Below are 8931 nucleotides of genomic sequence, written 5' to 3'. Positions count from 1 at the left end.
CCTTCAATATTTCGACGTATTTCGCAAAATTTTATGTTTCCAACGCACTCCACTAAGCTCGATCTCCCACCAACCCAACCAGCTCCCCAAACCATCACGCTGAAACCACCATGCTTCACAGTTGGCTGCAATCTGTTGAGCCAAAACTCTTGGTGAGGCATTCTCCAGACTCGTATCCTTCCACTGTCCGAAAATTGAGCGAATCTTGATTCGTCTGTGAACAATACGGTCTTCCAAAAGTCCAGAGGCTTGGTCATCATATCACTTGCCCAGTTCTTTCGTCTGACTATGTTGGCAGGTCTTAATAAGGGCTTCCGTCTAGCTGCTCTGCAACGATAACCCAATCTGTGGAGAATCCGTTGAACAGATTTCGGGCTCATCCCACCAACTTTGGCCATTTCGATGCTCCTCTTGACAGCCCTTTTTGTCCTTTTTGATAGACCAGGACGACCCGAACGCTGCTCAGTTGTTTCCTTGCTGTGTTTCCTGAACTGCACGATGATTCTGTTGACTGCCGAAAGCGGGATTCCCAAAGTCTGCGAAATTTGCCGCTGACTTATTCCACCATCTGCTTGACCAACTATCCTTCCTCTAACAAAATCTGACAATTCGAGAGAACCTTGAGTTCTAGGCATGTTGTAGCACAAGATAATTAGTGTGCGGACCATTTTCATTTATATTTGTTTGTTTGAATTTGAATTTCGCGCAAAGCTACACGAGGGCTATCTGCGCTATCCGTCCCTAATTTAGCAGTGTAAGACTAGAGGGAAGGCAGCTAGTCATCACCACCCACCGTCAACTCTTGGGCTACTCTTTTAACAACGAATAGTGGGATTGACCATTACATTATAACGCCCCCATGGCTGAAAGGGCGAGCTTGTTTGGTGGGACGGGGATTCGAACCCGCGACTCGCATATTGCGAGTCGAGCTCCCTAACTACCTGGCCATGCCGGGCCTTTCATTTATATTGTGCTCTGTGAACACAAATTAGTTAGCATAAATCAGTTAAATGATGAAAAATTAGGCGTCTATTTACTTGTGACCACTCATTGTACATGTAAAAATTTCAAGACAATAAAACCATCGCACGCCTGTTAATCAAACCTCTTGTGCTACCATATCAAAAATCAATCAAGGCCTGAAAGTTAAACGCTTGAAAATCAAGAAATGGGTAATATATTTCCAAAGGGTGATTGTGTTTTAGTAAGAGTAAAGTTATTATTTTAGATGGGCAGAAAATTAAAAGAATCGACAAGTAGGGTGTTTTGTTTACAGGCAAAACTTTGGAGCTGTGCCGAAATGAAAATATTAACTTTTTCTTCATGAATTACGCTAAATAAGTGTCAGAATACGACAAAATATCGATTTTAATATGTATTTGAGTTAAAATTGTTTAAGTACTTTGAATTAACATGTACAATTGTCTTAAAATTTGTAGCAAAAATATGTGAAAAGCTAGAAGTCCTATCTTTTGGTACAATAATTCAGGATTAAATTATTTTGTTCATCCTAAACTGTTGTACATGAAATTCTCGAAAGAGTGTTGTTCCGCAAGACACGAGAAGAAAAACTTGGACAAATGATAATAAAGAATAAATTGACACGTCTAAATGAAACTTTTTCTAGTTTATTTTCTGCAATGTTTCGAGCAGAAAATAAACTATAAAAAGTTTTCATTTAGACTTGGCAATTTATTCTTTAATATTATTTATTTATTCTTGTTGTACATGAAAATGTACCATACGTGCAAAATAGTACAAAACCTGTAACGAGCTGAAAATACGATTAATAGCGTTCCGTAGGTTTCTCCTATTGACTGTTTGTTAATGGTTATACACATACTATAATACTCCGTTGTGACACTTTAAAACATTTTTTTTTAATATAAATTTAATCAATTTTATCAACCTGAAAGAATCAACAATAGAATATTTTTAAAAAGATTAATTTTGGCTATAGGCCTACAACATGTGTAAGTTAGTCGAATACTTTTCAATTTTGGGAATTATTTTTCTCAGCGCGTGCAAAACTCAATACGTGATATTAGACGAACAGTATTGATGTTCATAAAATAAAAATAAAATCGAGAAATGTCAAAGCTTTCGTTTTTTCCCTTAATAACTATACACTACTAGTAACTTTAATAATACAGTCAAGTTACAAATTCGTTATGAATAACTCGGCTGTTGGGTAATAATCGAACGATTTCAAAGTCTATCGAAACCCAGTATTTGGAGTTATTGAACCAAGGAACATAATTGCAATAGTTCGAATTCTTGGATATTCTGATTCAACAATTCTCCGACAACCAGAATCATAAAAGAACTGCAATTTGTTTTTACAAGCTATATTTTCAAGTAGCTGTTGTTAACATCCATACGGCTATTTGAAATGTTAATTATTCATGACTATGAACAAAATCTGTGAAGTTCACTTGTAAAGTACATCTTCAATATAAATATAAAACACTGTTACGTATCTGCTTGTTTGTTAATTTCCCTTAGAAATTCTTTCCGAGAAACTTCAGCAATACGAGTTATTTCTAAATTAAAACCAGTTTATTCTTTCTCGTTACAAACTTTGTAATACACTTCATTTCCACAGTCACTTTAAACGTAACTACTTTTATAAACACACACACACTATAATTCACACGCTTTACTTTCGGTGCTTACTGCGCTCTTGACTCTATTATCTGTCTCTATATTTATCTATCTGCCATTATTTGCCGGGCTTATATACTAAAATAGAGGGCGCTTGGAAAAGACTAGAGTTGCCAGGACAATTCACGATCCTTCTAGAAACTCATCACGTGTTACGAGCGTCACGTTACTTCCGCTGTCGTAACAACACCATGTAATCAACAGATACTGTATGTTTAAATATTAACGTTTTGAAAGAGCTATGAAGATTTTTAGAAGGGTCTGTTAAATACGTTTAAATACACTAAAAACAACAACAAAAAACCCATTTAAAAATATCAGTAGACATTGTAAAGGGTGTGCCCTAAATACTTTTTATTTTAACTTATTGTTTTTTACTATATTTATTAACTTAACTGTATAAGAGATACTAAGGTAAGTTTACAAAAATGCTTTAAAAGCTGCAGTACAGTAAAAAAGCGTTTGATTTTTTTTCACCAAGATGTCTGTACCGTATGTTATTGAAAGAATTTGATCTTTGTTTAAAAAGTGGAAAAGAAAATGGAAGGAGAAGGTGCAAACGATATAAAGAAGTTTTGAAATGAATTGTTCCTTTGTGTGATGAAGGTTTTACAGAGTCTGGCAACACAAAGAGGCGATAAACTATTTACTATTCCTTTACATAAGTGTGAAACCATGCCGTCCTTCTTGCCCCCTCACGTCGTTTATATGATATGTGGCACAGTCGCAGCGTGATGCTGAAAGATAACCGTTACGTTAATGCCGCTATTGACTAGGCGTGTCTCGGATCTGCAGACGCAGGGACGCACGAGATAGTCATTCGTAGCGTTTGTTGTTGAATAATTTGTTAAAGGAATGTGTTGCAACTGAGAGTTCCACTAAACAATCAGCTAGTCACTCTAGTTTAGATTTACAATGCGAGATTTGGACAGCTGACATTAATAGTTTTTGACGTGCACACTTTCGCTCAAATAATTAGTTGACATCTTAGGAGAGTTCTGGTGAAAAAATGTCAAAGATAATAAAACTGCACGATTACTATTTTGTACCAAAATTATTTATTAGTTATGCCGTTTCAAAACACGTTGTTTAACTCCGCATGTGTCGGTCAGAGAAGGCGCCTTGGCAGAGGAAGAAAAGGGCCTTAAACTGGTTAAAATTTAAGTCAACACAAACAAGACTTTTTATATGATAAAACATTAATGTAACTATTTTTTAAATTGCAAATCTCACAAATTTATATATAGTATTCTGTCCAATCTTTTTGTGGTATGTATTCAGTTCAGCCTAAATACATTGCATTCTCTATGATTTTCTGTGTTCTATTGTAGTTTATAGTATTTTATTTGCCTCGTATATAGATTGTGTCGTAAATGAAAAGGCAGTTTTATTTAGTTATAAAATAACCAATTAAGTAATAATAAAAAAAATACCCGGCTTCTTTTCATTCAGTCACTCTCGTTCCCAGAGTTAATTTCCAATAGTTAAAAGCAGAACAGTGCCTCAAGCTACATCCGGCTGTTTCTCACGCGTTGTCATCCTTAAAGATAACATACTTCGCAATCCTATGTAATCACCTTAATAATTATAATTTGTGTAATATTAACAATGTCCTGACCTGCGCATTATATTCACATATGAGTTGAATTTAACGGTATAGTTAAAACAGATGATTATTACAATGTAGCACACAAAAATATTCGAAACCAATCAAAAAAAAAGCGCTTGAGCGAAAATACCAAAAACTTTAGCTCAAACAGTAGGCAATAAACAGATAAACACAACGAAATAAAGCAACTTGGCATTACTCGTATTGTATTATTTTAATCGCGTGCTGTAAAACTGAATTTACAGTCGGCTTGACTCCTAATTCACCGAAGAATTATCGCTGTGTTACACTGAATATTGTTAGATTAGCTGAATATAAATTCAGTTTTACAGCAATTGCATGGTGTCCTATGGGCCAGTCTGCCATTGGCCTCGGTAGTTCATTCTTTTAGCATAACCTACGTACCGTAGTAATAAATCCACGCACCAAGATTCAATTATGTATGTGTACAGTTTTTCCAGCTATACTGGTTGCTGAGTTTTCTCTAAACAATTTATATACGTTCCATCTCAAAGTCTATGAAATTATAGCCAGTTGTTTAGCAGTTTCACCTATTTTTTTTCTACCTGTCACTACACGAACGGCGTCAGGTTAGTGTGCAATGGCACACTGCTTTTTTGTTTTCTTCCAAAGCTTTTCCGTATTGAGATAAAATGTAGTATTTGTATTGAGGATGGGGTGGCTTAGCGATTGGTTTTTGGTGCGTTCCAATGCTCTCAACCTTATTCCTACTGCAAACCCTAAAAAATACGACTAGAAAACTCGTATCAGTCTTTCTTTGAACAATAATAACGAGCGTTCTTTCGATTTTTACCACGTGTCTGTCGATATCAGACATCTTTTAAACTCTCCCTAGTGCATTACTAGGTCTAGTGCTACATAGAACATCATGCTGTATACCCAAGAAATATGTGGTAAAGTTATGAACAACAACATAAAAAAAAGTGTATGTGTATATAATAAAAAAAAAAACAGTAGACAATGAACGACCAACATGTATATTTTAATTGATAAAATGAAAACTCTGATCAAAATAGGTGTGGGTCTGTTTTTATAGCAAAGCCACATGGGTTATCTGCTGTGTCCACCGATGGGAATCGAACCCCTGATTTTAGCGTTTTACATTCGAAGACTTCACCGCTGTCCCGCCGGAGGACTGATCAGAGTGATTAAACTTTGAAAACGTATGTCAATTGAATCAACAGAGACATCTTTCTGTACTGCATTTATGTGCGGAAAAAGTTAACATTCTAAGTTGGTAGATATAAAAATATATGATGGTAATTTATATGATTTTTTGTATATGACACCCCTTGATAGAAAATTAAATAAATTAATGGTAATTAATATACTGTCACTATTGTTAATTCATTTTATCACCTCAGAAATATACATATAATAAAAGTTTTGGTTTTTAATATTCTTATGTTTATCTTCATTCGAAACATCTGAGAACTTTGCTGATCGTTTTTAAAGACATTAATTTTATGTCAGTGGAAATGATTTTGTTCTAATGTTACACTAGTGGTTGCTTAATGAATTTTAATATAAATATTTTCGCATTTTGAGAATGTAAATAGAAAAAGTTTTTGGTTTGAAGTATATAGTTAAACGATAGGCGAAACTTTTACAGTATGTGTATACACATAAAATATTTGTTAACATATTTATTTCTTATATTTGAAAGGGCCTCCATAAAGATATTTGCCTCAGAGCCTCCACATACCTTAATCCGGCCCTGGTTATTGGACACATTTAGTGTGTTATGTCAAATTGAAAAATCCCTATTATTTCGATATCGTCGAATCAGCACATCAGCAATCGATGTGTTCGAAGGAAAACGAAGTTTGATAATAAACAAGATGACGACACTTGTGTTATATACAACATTGTTTATTAACAAAAATGGGATATAGATAAACGTTTCGAAACTCTATCAGATTCCATCTTCGGTATCAAAAGCAAAATAAAATGAATTTACAAAAGTCTTTGGACATTGTTAAAGTACAATTGTTAAATATAACGATAATTAAACAAATAAAACACAAAACAGTAATCATGGGGAGAAACTACAGCAAGAAAACACACGCACACACACAAGTAAAATCAGTAATACGAACATATTAAAAAATGTATAATTTAAATGAGGACTGCATGTTGTTTGTTTTAGATACTGAAGATGGAATCTGATAGAATTTCGAAACGTTTATCCATGTCCCCTTTTTGTTAATAAACAATGTTGTATATCACAAGTGTCGTAATCTTGTTTATTATCAAACTTCGTTTTCCTTCGAACACATCAATTGCTAATGTCCTGATTCGAAGATATGGAATTGATACTCTGCGTGTTTCAGGCCGAAATAGAAGCGTATACATACTAGCTAGAAGAGATGTTGCTTATAGTAATGTTATACCAGTGGTATGTCTGAATAAGTTAGTGACGTAAAAGCTATAAAGTGTTAATTTATATCCGTTTGATACTTAGGTATAAGCAGTAGGCCAGTTATTTTGAATTGATATAGTTGTTAAAAAAAATTAATAAATCTAAAGACCTATTTTATCAGCTGTAACATTATTATAAATTCTGTAATATTTACAGTGCAACACACGTAACAATTGGCTTGGTAAACAATGAAATCTTTATGTTCGTTCTGCGACTCCCAAGAATATACGACGAGGAACTAAATATATACGTTTTAACACTTATTTCGGAAGGTGTTATTTTGGAAATCGGACAGCTGGCTATTGGAATTCCTGTGCTAAATTTAGTCCATTCTGAGGTCTCATTAAAGTAACCATAGTAATAATTTTTTCTTAACCACTTAATTAGAAAAAGGGGACTCAGACTAAGCGTGTTTGGGTCGGTAATTTATTTAACGCATCGGGCTTCTTATTTCTTGTATTTTTGTATCTTTTTAACCTTAACATGTCTCATTATTCTTATAGCACAGAATAAAGATCTGTTCTATGCTTATGGGCATGTTCATTATTTCCATGTGTTTTGCGAAGTGTTTGCATCTACGAAGTTATTCTTAGTAAAATATTTTTACAAAATTTCAAGCTACAAGAAAGTGGAACCAAATCCACAAATGTTTAAAATCCTGAGAGTGTCAGGAAACCAAATATGAAATGGCCGTAATTCAGTGTTAGAGAGAAAATATATTACATCTTATCACAATATTATTTTCCTGTTTACCCATCTTGTATATATGACTGTTTCCAGAAAAAAAATGGAATTCACACAACGTCGGGAGATTAATGCAATAGGACAAAAATTACACTAAGAACACGACGACATTTTGAGGAACTGCACTTCGTTAGGCTTAGTAGTTTGTATGTCATTTCGGCAGGTCGGATCAGGCACACTAATCGAATTGGATTTTTAATATTTTCAGATAATCCCTTTCCGTTTTATGTTTTTGCTACTTCTGTATTCTGATCTTTCAACTGACTGTTTCACATGATGTAATTAAGGTATGGTGAAGTAAAGATATGGGCATCCGCAGAAAATTTTTCCGGGGGAGGAGGCAGAGTAATGTGAAATTGTAAATCGAATATAAAATTCGTATACATATGCTGAATGAATAAAGAAAGAATTATGTTTCTTATTTTCCATGTGGGGGCATATGCCCCCTCCCCTACGGACGCCCATGGTTATGCCAAGCTATTTATAAGTAAATTTAAGACAGTTGCACTTTCAAGCAGTAGTGATGGATAACATTTATAATAATTATGACGTCATACTGCACTGAAAAAAAAAAGTTGTTAAGGGCATTATCCCCCTCTCAGCGTTGTTGCCGCGCTTTGAGAGAATGGCGTGATTAACAACAGGAAGCGTGCCTTATCCCCTGCTGAGAGTTGTGACTATAAATACACGCTTGGAGTAGGGATAACCTGTCAGGATCGCGAATTCCAATAGCCGGTATTCGTCGTTTCGTACTTCAGCATTTGTGGACAGTGAATTCCCTGGCGTTGATATGAGACGGCAGTAGAACCGATTTACTGTGTAATCATAGTAGCAGTCTTGATATTATCAAATATTTTTAGAACACCTTTAAGATATATTAGAATTATAAAACTTAATGTCATTTTATGTTCGAGAATCGTGATTTACTCGGTTTTATGAATGTTATCATTATAGTATCTTTATCTTGTGGCCGTTCAGGTAAAAACTGTTGTATTCAATTCATTAAAAGCAGGAATAAAAAATGTTTTTTTTTTTAAAGTGACTCCGTTTATTATGTAATTTTTACAACGTATTAATACCAATTAATATGTCTGTCACCGTTTAATATAAAGTTGTTTTTCAGCATGTAATTATAGTTGTACAGAGAATTTGTTCTATGTACAGTTAAGTAACAGACAAAATAATGGAAGCAGGTGCATCCTTAGAAAGCGCTCGGGTTTTAGAGTTTCTTATTTTTCTAAATTTAATTTGATTTTTTTTTAACCTGTGTGTTTTACAGTCCTGGTTAAGTAACAGTGATTAACAAGTGTTTTAGGAGCAGGATTTTGCTTGATATCCGCATGTGGAAGGTTTGAGAATATGTTCTGATGGTGACACACAGTTTATTATATAAAAGTTGCGGTTTAAACTCGGAAAGCCGGTGAAATATTGGAAGCGAGTAGGCAGGCCCGCCGACAGGGGGCAACTGCCC

The 8931-nt window shown here is 34.5% G+C and overlaps 1 protein-coding gene across 1 annotated transcript in view; it reads left to right on the top strand.

Moving 5' to 3' along the window:
* LOC106464292 (arrestin domain-containing protein 3-like) overlaps positions 1-8931 on the top strand; it is a 33243-nt gene that overhangs the window by 8027 nt on the left and 16285 nt on the right. The window lies entirely within an intron of this gene.

The sequence above is a fragment of the Limulus polyphemus genome, unplaced genomic scaffold (assembly GCF_000517525.1).
Source record: "Limulus polyphemus unplaced genomic scaffold, Limulus_polyphemus-2.1.2 Scaffold1610, whole genome shotgun sequence".
NCBI classification, from domain to species: Eukaryota; Metazoa; Arthropoda; class Merostomata; order Xiphosura; family Limulidae; genus Limulus; species Limulus polyphemus.
The sequence above is the reverse complement of the archived record's forward strand: the minus strand, read 5'-3'. Positions and strand labels throughout refer to the sequence as shown.